Source organism: Erithacus rubecula (genome assembly GCF_903797595.1).
Source record: "Erithacus rubecula genome assembly, chromosome: 3".
NCBI lineage: Eukaryota > Metazoa > Chordata > Aves > Passeriformes > Muscicapidae > Erithacus > Erithacus rubecula.
Window position 1 is genome coordinate 97,068,097 of NC_136689.1, and position 13,947 is coordinate 97,082,043.

The 13,947-nt window shown below is 37.8% G+C and overlaps 1 protein-coding gene across 1 annotated transcript in view; it reads right to left on the reverse strand.

Annotated features, from left to right (window-relative positions):
* The window catches only part of GNAL (G protein subunit alpha L), a 177,152-nt gene that overhangs the window by 129,307 nt on the left and 33,898 nt on the right, over positions 1 to 13,947 (reverse strand). The gene's annotated exons all lie outside the window — the stretch shown is intronic.

Genomic DNA, 13,947 nt, shown 5'->3' on the forward strand with positions numbered 1-13,947 from the left:
ACTAACCAAGCTGAAGTGGGAACACTGTTGTGAGAGAGTAGCTGAAATGCCATTTGCCACACACATTAAAATTAAAATTCTGCAAGTGATGATCAGCATAGATAAACAAACCCGAGATCCACCCAAAGTAAACCTGTGAAGAGCAAATGGAATTCTTGAAAGAAGAGTTTAATATGGGATTACAGGCATTTGAACTGCTTTTGGACACTCAAAAGAGAAAATATGTTACTATATAAAAATAAAAAAAGAAAAAAACACCCCAACAAGTACAAGCATACCACTACATGTCTCAAAAGCAAAAAAGAGAAGTCCTTATTTTCTGTAACTGTGCTAAAATATAGGTTTTCCTATCACAGAAATTCAGAAATCTTCCAGCTGATTCCCTTGGCTTGGTCCCTTTCCATGTTCCTCAGCCTTTTCTAGATTTGTGTAGCTAAAATATCCCCTTTGCTTACTGACAGATATATAAAGACCTAAACCTTTCTTATAAATCCATTGTTAACACAGATAAACAGACAACACATTAATATCACAAGAATACTCTGTCAGTCTCCCTGTGATCATTTCAGTTTAGTTGACCTCCCCCAATAAAACTTGTGGAAGGCCTTTGAAACAGGAAGAAAATTATCTGCTTATTGTTTTTCCTTCGCTACTCTTCAAACACATTCAAAGAATTCTAGAAAATGAGTGAGACACTATTTCCCTTTGCAGAAACTGTGCTGACAAGATGAGCCCTTACCTGTTCCAGAGGAGCAGACCAGCACATCCAAGCTGTAATCTGCTAGTGTTTATTGCTTAACAAGAGAACAAAGCATCATTAAATCTATTACACAAAGAGAAACTTTCAAGATTGTTCTTGGTTAGAAATAAGAATCTTTCTGCACACTTAGCAGCTGCCAGCCCCCCCCAGAATGAAAATGCATCCTCACTGTCTCCACAAAGCAAAATGCCACAACAATATGTAAACAGATAATCTTCTTCTATGTAAAAGGGTACTTCAACAGATGAGAAAGCAAAGCAAAATATATGGACTGTTTTGGATTACTGTGAAGTTTGGCACATTTATGGGAACTGGGACAAAGGACAGGAGAGGAAACAAGTTAACATTAATGTTCTTAACTTGAGCATCTGTAAATAAATGCATATGTAAATCTGAGATGCAGTTAAATTTACCTTCACCATATTAGCTTTTCTAAATGTTGTTATTCTTTTCCTGCAATATAAAGGTGACTGTTCAAACCATGGCTTAGGCTCTGAAATCATTCTCTGTCTCAACACTTTCCACTGGATTTAGAGTATAGCATTCACTGCACAGTCAGAAAAGCAAAAGGAAAGCAAGATTTCAAGTCCAAATGCTAGCTCAGGCATCTGTTTTATGCTTAAAAGATAGTGTATCTGAAAAAAATTCTGGTTGATTAGTTTTCACTTGAGAAGAGAGGATAGAAGAGACAGGCTAGGCACCGAATTTAAACTGTGCTCCAATGGTACCAGTTTACATAATGTGACTGGCAGAAAACTGAAGAACTGTAAGAAAAACACTCCAATTGGCATTTGTATGCTTTTTGTTTTGACGAAATGTTAGCAGAATTCTTAAGAATCAAACTTCTTTTAAAAAGAGAAACTGCATACATGGATTCATGATTGCAGGGTCAGGAAAATTAAGAGTGAAGTAAAGAGCTAATAAGAAAATGGGTTTGAAGCTGCAGTGAAAAATGATGGGAATAAAAAGGTGCTGCTCAATAGCAGCAAAATTTAGTGCAGGTGGAGAGAAGAAAGGAGAAGAGAGAAGATCCTTATCCAGATGCAGAGAATCCAGATGACAAAGAAAATAATATAGGTATTTGACAGAAAAGGAATATTAGTGGGAGTAATGCTTGTCAGCTCCATATTCCCTTCCCTTGAATTCAAGATAGGAGTAACCCTTTCCTTTAGGTTTCCTTTTAAGTTTCTTTAAGATCACCTCCCCTGCTCTTCAAATGCAAGTGTCATACTCTTTATGTAAAACCAGGAGAGGGAGCAGAGCTTGTGGCTGTGCTGGGAAGAAGTATAAGCAATTTGACTATTCTTCAGAAAAGCCTTGACCATTATGTAGTTTTAACTTCTTCCCAACCAATGTGTTTCCTGATCTAGGGCAATTCCAAAGAAAACCGTGGTGCTAGAGTGCTGGTATTCTGTGAGTACAAATCTAAATGCTGTCAATATGTACTGCATTCTTCCCTGTAGAATGAAACACCTAACAAATTCCAGAGTTTCTTCACTCCTATGCCACTAACAATAACTGTTCACTAACGTCTCATTAAGCCTACAAACCACCATCACCTTCCCTTCACAGCTGACAGATTTATGATATCACTTCTTTCTCATAACATATGCATGATCTTCTGCATCACATTACAATCCTAGCTCTGCCAACATATTCCAGTTGTTCCCTACACCATTCAGTAGGGCTGGAGAGTGGATGCAGTGTTCCCACAAAACTGTCCAAACTGCTGCTAGCACTTATTAGGGACAGAGCAAAAGTGGCATGTATATGTGTCCCACATATTTCTCAGTGAATTTTATACAACTCACCACTCTGGAAAACCATGAACTATCATTACAACTCCTCTGAATGCTCTACATCTGGATGGCAAATTCTGGGCTATGACTCCAAACACATAGCACATCTTCCCATTACATCTGTCAGATCAGAAAGAGGTGCCAAGTCTTGAAATCTATTTGTGCCTATCTGTGTTACAGATATCTAAAATACTCTAATCAGTAATTTGCAAAGTGACCTCAAAGATGCAAGATCTGATTTGGATCAAGAACATCACATGCAGTAAATGTACAAATAACAAATTTGTATGAACTAAATTAAGGATGTATCAATTCCAACTGCATATACATGCATTGTGTCAAATCTGTTTGCTGCAGTTTTAGAGTTTTGTTATTTGAGCAAAGGATGTGGTTTATTTTCTTCCACATCAGCAGCCCATTAATTTCTAATACAGTAATTTGAATAGAATTCCCATCCCACTATTTACCTGAATTACATAAATACAAACTATTGCACAAGTTATATAAATTGTACATATAGAAATATGATGTATTACATGAATCAATGCACTATCCAGCTAGGAACAGTAGAGAACCAGCAAAGATGATGCTTTAAGTCACTAGTGTTTCAATGGTTCAGCAGACTGCTGTGAGAACTGCCTTTTGAAAACCTTGGCATTTTGATGTGGGGGCAGGAGAAGAAGATGTGTAAGCATAAGGGGAAGAGAAGGATTTTAATCTCAAGAATGAAAAGAAATAAAATAAACAATGCAAAGGCTTTGCCTATAGAAAATTCTGTGCAGGTTTTGGGAGGATATTTTTCTTAGACAAAATCTAGCAATTCTATCCTCCTTAGTTTTTACCTCCCTGAGTGAGCACTTTTTCTTCTATTTCTCTTATCAAATATAAGCCACACTAACCCTGCCACATTTCAGCAGTGACCAATATCAATATATTTCCCTCAAAAAATTTTTGTGATCCCATATTACACTCATTAATACTGCCTTGAAACAGTATTTTAATACTTATGATAAAATGAGACCTACTTTTAGAAAAGCATATGGAATAAGTTATACGATGTATTCTTCAGACTAGAAAATATTAATGCTCTGCTCAATATTGCAAAATGAAGAAAGTAATGCCAAGATGGTACCTTGAGTAAAAATTTGAATCACACCACTTAACTGGATGAATCAAAGCCTGGAGATGAGCTTAAATTTCTGACAAAGTTTAGTTCAATCCCAGCCAGAAAAGCCTCAAGCAACTCCACTGTTCTGAATTGTTTTAGGTTTTCTAAACAAATCAGAACAGCAAGTGCTATTGGAGTCATAAACAGACTTCCTATTTAAAATGCTCAACTTTAAGGCTATTGACCACATTCCCTCCCTTCCTGTCCCAATTTAAACTTGGCTTTCACAGCTCCTGCTGAAACCTGAGGTAAGCCAACTTTGAACCAATTTTAGTTTTGTCTGTTTTTAATTTGATTGGACTGGCTTTCAAAACAAACCAAGCAAACTCTCACAACATTGGGATTTCAAGTTACTGAACTTCTTTTGCATAATCTCCACCTTTTAATTCTAACATTATCCCTTATGCAGGGCTGATAAAATATTAAAAATATACTTTCAAACTGAGGTTTTGTTGCCTTTTTTTTAGACAATACAAACCATTTTAAAAAATGCAGGATAAGAATTTAAAATTAAATCAATATGCTCATCCACAATTGAAGTAATGTTTAGTGTGTATAGAGGGTTTGCAGAAAACATGGTCCAAAGCCAGCACTACGAAAAACCCCCAGACTTACTGATAGTGGAAATAATGTCAAGTCAGGCAACTTTTAAAGGCATCAGTATGAAAAAGGTGCCTCTCATCACAGGTCAACTAAATAGCATGTTCTCACAGTCTTACAGCTCTGCCCTTGGATGTCTTGCTGATTTATCCTCTATCTGCTCCTGTCAACATTTATTACATCTTGTTAAAAACATCCCCGTATGATTACTGAGCAGAACTCAGGCAGCTGGATATTCCTGCTTCTGTGACAAGCTCAAGCTAATTCCTGCTGAAAGAGAGGAGTGCCTTACCCACCACACAGAGTTACAACAGCTGCTCTACCATGGTATGGACTCATCACCTGAACATCAGCTTCCTGCCCTCCCTGGCAGGAACTTGTGTAATTTTAGAACAGAAAGGAATGAGCTACTACATCATACTTTTTTACACAGGAAATGAATTCTTAAATCACTGAAGACTGAATTCTTACTCTTCTAACTCTCAGTGAAGATTTTCCTGACTAATGACCCTGCTTTTTAAGATCACAAGATGCAAGAGCTAGGAGGTGAAGTACTCCTCTAAGAAAAGCTAGAAAAGGACTCTCCAGTCAGTCTTTCCCACAGCTTGCTTAGATTTATCATGTGTTTAGATAAATCGGATTCATAGTCCAAGACAATTGTTTCTACCGACCACAATGTGCCAAGATTTTACTCTTATTACTGATCTATTTAGAAAACAAGGAGAAAACTGAACGTTTTGAAAATCAAGTTTTAAATTACTCTCAACAGAGTATCTAAGGGAATCTAAACAAAGAAGCCACTTTAAAGAAGCTATTACTTAAAGTGATAGGCTAATTATATAGTTTTAAAGTATTGTGTCCCATATGCAAGTACTAGAATAGCTATATATATCTATACACCTGGGCTAGCAGTAAAAACATTACAAATATTTGCTTTGTTATATTCATAATATACTTCATTGCTCTGGCAGCAGTGTGTTAAAATCAGACAAACAGCAAACCAGTTAACGATTAATCCCTGCTATTTCTACTACTGCCAATGAACTGGCTGTGGAATACCACCAGCACTTCTCCAGAAGCAAGTTAGCCCAGTTACTACTTTTACTGTTCCTACTTCCTCCAAGTGAGTTCTTTCCATAAGTCCAGTCTTTTTAAGGCTTGAGTTACCAGTCTTCTGCAAAATTGTTTTTTGCCACGTGGCCAGGTTTTAGTTTCTCCAGGTAAAAGTACTTAAGGCTTAAGGTTGTTCTGTGTTACCCTCTGTGAAACAATTTTTCCTTCTCCAGGTTCAGCGTACTTTTGTTATTTCTTTCCCATACACTTCACACAGGAACAGTTTCCAGCACCAAAATAGCTTGTCCACCACTGGGAAAAGAGAAAGTAGACCCATTTTCCTGTACACTTCTTGAAGTGGTCTTCTTGCCAAGCATTGTTTCTCATCTGTTGTGGAACATGACACCCTATTTAAATGTCAACATGGGTTCAACTGGGGCAACCAGTGTATTTTTGAAGTGACTCTACTCTGAGCTTCTTCCCTACTACCATCAGGTTACTAAGAGACCACGTTTACAGTCTCTGGATTAATAATAATCCCAGTGTGCATGTTATTTTAACCTTTATATACACCAAAATTAGAGGAACTGTTAAATTAAGAATTTCTCATCAGTGCACAGCTATTGGTACTCTGCCATCTAGATGTCACATTGCACCTCTAAAGCCACAATCACTGAGTAACTCAGGGATCTGTGAGCTAAAGTTAAGTCCCATGGGCATTTGTGCCAGAGCTAGCAGAGACTCATTTAAAAAGTGAGCGACCTAACACAAAAGCCTGCATCTGAGTGACAGGGCTCCAGATGTGAATTATCAATGAAAAATGAAAAATTTACACTAAAATCAACATGCATAAAAAGTATTGTTTAGGTAGTCATTAAGGAACTACATACTTACTAATTTCACAGCACTGAAAGTGTGAAAAAACCAGAAGTTCTTTCTTAGCTTTCAAAAGAAAGGCAAAACATATAAACACTCATGACTTCATGACAAATAACGTGTGTAGTTAGTTAATATAGCTCCAGAAAAATTGATCTATTTAAGATCCCCCGATACCTGGTCTTTTTATCTGTTCTGGTTTTCTGTTTTTGTATCATGGCTGCCAAAGAGAAGACAAAAGAGGAGAAAACAAAAAAAAGTTTTTTGTTTGTTTCTTTTAGAGTTTCTCTGCCTAAGCACTGCTCTCATACACCCATGTTCTTGAAGGAAAAGAACAACTGCATGTCAACTGATAGGTGCCACAAGATAGTTGTTGGGAAGATCAAAGTAGATTCTCTAGAGTATTTCAGAGATCTCTTTGAGAAGAGGATTTCCTGTTGCCCAAGCACACAGCCAAGAAGAGTAAAGCTCTAGGAAAAAGTTTCTTGGGACATGTCAAAGTACAGTACTTGGTCATAGAGGAGACACAGAGTGTCAGCTGCAAGCCCAAGTCCTAGAAGCCAAAGGAAATTGGTTACATTGAAATCTCAGGATTTTGGTCACACTGCAAGTTGTCCAGTAGTTATTTTTCAGATGGTATTGATACTGTCTACTTTTATTTCAAAGTTAATGTTTAGGACAGATATATACTATGAAACTATATAGCTAACACTCAGTGAGGTATTTCTCACTGAGTGAGGTATTTCTCATGTGCTTCAAAGCTTGTTTCAAAACAGATGTTAGAAGTTATAGCAGAAACTTCCAAAGAAAATACATATATCATCTAAATCTTGAACTCACAACTAAAACCCTCCCAAATTCTTAAATTGAGAGTATACAATACCTTAGAAGAAATTAAAAGGTTTAATGGGAGGGAAATGCACTGGAATAATCCAATTTATTTACATCAAGGGTGCTAGAATAGGAACAAAAAAGTCTAAACCAGTCAATGAATTGTGGAATGAGAGAACAGTACTTCCCTATAAGGTGCTTTCAGGTCTAAACAAAAGCTATGGTTCTGAAAATCTCTACAATTCATGGCTAAAAAAACTAGAACAACATAACTGATAACTGCACACCCAGAAAATTTAATACCATGTAGTAATTTGCAATTTGTGCATACTCTTCCACTTTTCCTAGGAAATGTTTAATTTGTTGTCCCAGACAAAATTGCCTTTCGTTATCACAGATGACTGTTAAATTACAAGAACTATGCTCAAATAATAACTACGAACTCTGCTAAACAAAGCAGCAACAAATAAGGATTATAAAAACAAAGAGGATGCCAGAACAATCTTATTTTGGTCCTTAGCATGGACAGGAAAATCTAAGACTGTAATTGAAGGTTGGTGTATCAACTTTTCCATAGGTCATCTAACTCCTTTCAGTGAGCAAGCCAGCTGCTTTCAGTGTGATTCAGGGCAAAGGTAAAGACTTTTTTCTGAGTCCTGCTTCACCTTCACAGAAGTTGTGTGAAACTGCATCCATACAATACAAGGAGAGCAGTAAGTAAAAGGCTACAAAGCAAGTTTCAAATCAAATAATATGAGCAATATGAGAACAAAAGAAGGAGTATGGATAGACAAAAATAGCTTATTTTATTTCAAACATTTGAACAGTGTTTTGGACGATTAGAGCCTATCCTCATCTCTAGATCCCTTTGTAATCGTGTATTTGGATGGATATTTGATGTGAGAAACACTTGGATAAAAATAGTCTGGCTGAATACCTGTTTGGTAGGTTCTGAATTTAGAGATAGCATCTAAACACTGCCTCTATTATTAAAATACTGCAAATTTGCTAACAAAATTATCAGTCATTAATTCTTGTACCATGCAAGCACCTCCTGACTCTGTAACACCATATACTAGAAGCCTCTTCCCTGGATATTAGCTCTAATTAAACACTAAATAATTTCATTCATGAAAAAAATGTTAATGCATTTAAAACCTCATGTAAGGTCGTGCACCTTACACAGTGTGGTCTCCACTTCTTTTGCACTGTGTGTCACCAGAACTACAGTGACCTGAAATTGTTTTACAAATTTCTGAGAAAAGCACAGCCAAAATTAACACATAAAAACACTGAAATTACCAGGATTTGAAATATATGTCATTTCATAATCAAGAACTAGGGACTTTGCATTCAACAGTTACATATATATTTCAGTTATATTTCAGTATTATTTCTTCCTCTCAGAGGCTTCAGGTAAATTTTTTAGAAAGCCTCCCGTTCACTGGTTTGCATTTGTAGACCTAACAGTGCAAAATGCCTGAACGTAAATAAATGTTCATAGTCAGCAGAAACCAGTGCCTGTGATCCACAGGAACAGCGAGCGCTCACAGCTACAAGCAAAGCCAAGGGAAGGGGAGGGGACAGGGAAAGTTGGCTGAGGGGGCAGGGAAGGAAGCTGTGCTCTGAAGATATGGTGGAAATTTTGTAATTGTTTAAAATCTGGCAAACAACAAACATCTGGCAACCTCCGTAGTAGGAGATTCTGAGCCCTGCCTATGCTCTGGCTCCTCATGCAGTGCAGCAGGAAGACAGTCACACATTTGATACAGCCTGAAATCACAAACCATTTTAGTAGTAATAACTATTAATAACTCCTCCTGCTTCCCAGGCAAGGAGGAACCAAGCCTAAACATACAAGAACATCAGTTTTGCTAACTTACGTGCCAACATGGAAAATCCGGGCTCAAAGAGTCTCACGAAACTTAAGAGAGCAGACATATGGGAAAACTATGTTCCACTTCTGCATATTTAATGAATATTTACCTTTATGGACAGAAATTTGAAGGGTATTTTCTTCTCACTGGAATCCCATCTCCAAGGAATTTAGGTCTGCTTAAGCTTTGCTTTTCACATTTTTCTACTTATTTAGAAACTATATATATATAGCTAATAAATACAACAAGTCACAAAGTATAAGGTGTACCAAACTACCTTCTCTTTTCAATATTTTTAGATTTGGCTTAATATATTACATGGTTAGACCACGGTCAGGTAAGGGGAACACTCTCTGCAATAAAGAGGGCAAAGTTTAACTTAAGCTCTAGGAATCTGATCTTCTATAAAAAGAAGTCACTCAATTTAGTACTTTTAAATTTAAATATGGAGTTTGAACTATATTTTAGGGCTGTTTTTAGACTTTAAAGCACTTTTGAGAATAGTTTTATTTAGTGAAAAGATATATTTCTCATTTAAGAAATTATATTACATATGTGTCTGATATTACAGCCTTCATTAAAAAAAACCCAACAAAAACCACAAAACACCCCACCCCACAAAAAAACCCCTTTCTCATAAATTTTTACTATGAGGAGAGTTTGTTTTTTGAAATACCTTAATCAAAGTGTGTATCTCCATGCTAAGATTATTTTCAGAAAATTTGTTCACTATCTTCTCTTCATTTGAAGCTAATGAAAACCCTGAATGTTATTTGAGGCATGGGAAAAGAAAATATTGGGAAGTGGCAGAAGATACGGCAAAAAACACCACTCACCACTTCTGTGAAAGACTGCAGAGCACACCAAGAACAGTTTTGTCATGTAAAAATTGCATTCTACTATTTGCTTAATGCAATTATATTTTATTGGCAGAAAACATTTGAGAGCTCTTATCTTTTTGACTTTTAAAAAAAGATGAAGAAGCAAATTTTGCTTCTTGTTGTGGTTAGAGCAGACCTGGCAATCTTCAAACCCATGCCTCAACAAATCAGCTTGCTGAGAATTTCCCCACTCGCCCAAATTAATCTCATTCCAGGTAATACCTGGCACCTATTTTCATGGTATATTTCAAATGCTCATTTTCAATTATTGTTTTTAGAAGTCTCTTTCCTTGAACAGGAATCATTTCATGGATCACTTCAGGCAATGAGAAGGACATGGTGACACAGTGGTATCTTGTGAAATGTATTTGCAGTGCCTCCTGGGCTCAGCCTTCCCCAGGAGCAGCAAGAGAAAAATTCATTATTTGGCCAACCAAAACGTGCTGCTCTGAGAAGCTCCAAGTTCCAGGTGCCTGCAGCCATCCAGCCAGGCCAAAGCAGCCTGCCCAGGATCCCAGGCAGACAGGAGGAGACTGTGTCATGGCACATGGGCAGTGCTACAGGGCTTGGGGCTGTGTCACTGCTGAGGGCAGGAATTGTGCCGGGACCTTGTTTGCACATGGGTAGGGAGGAGCAGCACAGGAGAGCAGAGCAGGCGTGTGTTGGGCAGGATGAATAGATGGGAGCAGGAAAGAGAAGGAAGAGTGCAGGACTGGGTTTTGCTTTGGAGATAGCTCCTGTTGCAATGGGAAGGGAGGGAACACAAGGTTAGAGTGACGTGCGACAGAGCACATTTGAACAGGGTTCAAATTTGGAGAAGCCAGAGGTAGCCAAATGATATTGGCATGGGCATTCCGGGTCAGGGAGATGAATGGGATCCTGAGGAGGATCGATTTCTGCTTTGGAAAAGAGATGTTGCATGAGTATGCTAGGCTACTATCCTTGTCTGGGATTTCCTGGACAGAAATAAATGCACATGGCTTTTCCTCCTCCGCTGGTCTTACTGCAGCTGTACTGTACAGCTGATTCACACCCATGCACAGAAATGCCTGGAATTTTTCAGCTTATGGCAGCTTGATTAGAAGTACAGCATCATAGCTTGAACAAGCTTCCAAAAGTTTGGAAGTCCCAAAGGAAAATGTTCTCAAAGTCAGGCATGAATGCATAGCTGTGGCTGCTGACAGCAGCAGCAAAGCAAATTTGGTCTGGAAATTCCACATTCATCCTTTAGCCCAAAGGCGTAATTTTTACATGGGGAAGAGTTAAAGAAAACAATACCAGACATGTCAACATAATTACACAGCAAAGCCTGCAATCTCCAAAAAAACAACTGCTCTCCAACCATCCAGCCCCAGAACACACGTAGAGCACAGATGAAAGGTCTGCTACAGTGAACAGGTCTTCACACTGTCCCCAAAGTGATTTTGATCTGCTCAGAGGATCAGCAGTTGCCAAAATCTATTCTTAGATATTCGAAAAAATTAGAGCATGTTTGAAGATGGGATACATTTCTCCTTCATAAACATGATTTTTATTTTGTAGGAAAGTTACGTAAAGTGTATTATTATAAGCCATATTTAGTAAATCTCTAAGAGGTGCAAAGCCATTCCACACTATAGCAAAATGTTTCTCATAAAACAAGTTTAGAAGACAAAGTTCACACTTAATGGGCCAGCCCATACAGATTCCAACCCTCCACCTATAACGAATAAAGAATATCTCCCAATATACATTAAAAAAAAAAAAAAAAAAAAAAAAAAAAAAAAAAAAAAAAAAAGGAGGAGCATTTGAAGGATTCTGCTATGGTAGCCACATATTAAAGCATGTATAACCATCACTTTTGTTATGCACATTCCTATAATTAAAGTTAAGATCCTTATTTCAAACTTTTAAGGACTAACACAAACAACTGAGATTCATAAAGACACACCAAGTGAAATCTAGGAAAAAAGTGCATGCCAGTGATAGTAATGCAAAAAGTCATCTTAAGCTTCAGATGCAGGCAGAATTTCCTCAAGTAAGGAAACACGATGCCTTGTACAGATAAAAGTAGCACAGTAAACAATTTGCCAAATATAAACACACAGTATTAGTTCACAGAGTTTAATGGAAGGTACTGCCACACATTTCATAAAACTGAAGCCATCTGTTCAAAACATCTACAGTGGGAAAACACAGATGAGAAAGAAAACCCCAACATCAAAATGTTTCATTCATGGATAGAACTGAGAGCAGAATTTGTTAAAAAGCACTTTCATTTTGGAGCCAACAGTCATAATATCATAGACTACCCCAAAGAATCTACAGGGATCATTGAATACCAGCTCCTGGCCCTGCACAGGACACTCCAAGAGTCACACCATTTTCCTGACAGCATTGTCCAAACAGTTCTCAAAGTTTGGTGCTGTGACCAGGGAGCCTGTTCCAGTCCCCAGTCATCCTCTGGGTAAATATCTTTTCCTAATATCCTGCCTAAACTTCCTCTGACACAGTTTCATGCAATTTCCTCTGGCCCTGTCACTGGCCATCACAGAGAGGAGAGATCCGTGTCTGCCCCTTCTCCTCCCCTCATAAGGAAGCTGTAACTGCAGTGAGGTCTCCCCTCGGTCTCTTCTCCAGGCTGAACAGACCATGGCTTCCTCTGCAGGCCCTTCATCATCTTCATCCTGAAGTTCTGGATGTTCTCCCATGGCTCTGCACCCTCCTTACACTGTGGCACCCTGCCCTGCTCACAGCAGAGGGGTCAATCCCTCCCTGTGCCCAGCCAGTGACGCTGGGCCAGCTGCCCCCAGGAGTGCTGAGGGCAGTCCTGCTTGTGTTGCAACACAGACAGCACACTGCTTGGAACAGGTCAGAGAATGCACTGCAGGGAAAATGATCGCACATCTGCGGACTATAGTAACGGGAAATTAAATTACATACACAGTTTGGCTGAGGAAAGGTTCTAACTTCAGGCTAGTTGGCAGGACTGTCCTGGCACCCAGTAATGTGGCAATTCTCCCTGTGTTCCTTCTCTCGAAGAGTGAAATTTCTCCTGAGGTATTGCAGAATGGGATAGAGAGACACAGGAAAATTAAACTTATATTGCTGAAACATTTACTGCTTTAAAGCAACCATTTCAGTTGCTTCATAATAGCTCCTGTTTCAATGGTTGAGAAAGTTACATCATATTGCAGGAGTCTAAAATTGGGCACTATGAATACCTTTAATCTATTATTTTATCACTATTCATGTAAAAACAGTTCTGTTAATTTAATACATTTAAAGTAGCTTTTCTGGAGACAGGTATTGATGCCGTGTTTTCCCAAATTCTTTCTTATCACCTGTGGCCGTCTTCAGCAGAAATTTCACTGCATTTAATATTCAAGTTCTTTCTTTTCTAGAAAATACCTGTACAACTTGACATGAGTACACTTTGAAGATTAAGTCTGTCTTGAATACCAGAACTCCTTCAAGTTTGCTAGATTGTGATGCTGTTATGGATACTGCCTTGTCTTTTAATAATGCATTTTAAAAGAGCTTAAACTAGTTTGACCTCACAATTTCAAAATTCTTAGAAAGCAAAATTAAGTTTCCTTATTCTAACAGTTTATTATTCATTGCTTATTCTTACCTTTATATATCAATCTGGTTTTGATTATTAATTTCTTAGATTTTAAGTATTTGGTATCATGATAATCCTGTATTTCAAACTTAAAACTGTGAAATCCTTTAAATGGACTCTCTCTTTAATTCCCTCTTACAATAACTCCATTCCACTGAAATGCAATGCAGAAAAGCAGACAAACAGCTATTTTCTAATAATCCAAACATTACAGTTGGATATTTTGCCATACATTCCCTGATACTTCTGATTGTTTTAAAGCTGTGGATTTTAAAGCATTAAAGAAACAGGTAAGTTACATGATGACCAAGAAGTCTGTACTTACTAGGCTGGCTGAGGAACTCATCCTCTAGGGTTCTCGAATACTTATTTCTCTTCAGAGTGCTTTTTTGCAAGCAAAATATGTTTTTCACCAAGTATTCATTATGGTTTGGAAAAATATAGAAAAGACTTCTAGTGTTATCCATTTTAAGGAGTTTAGCATGTTTTAGTAAATTT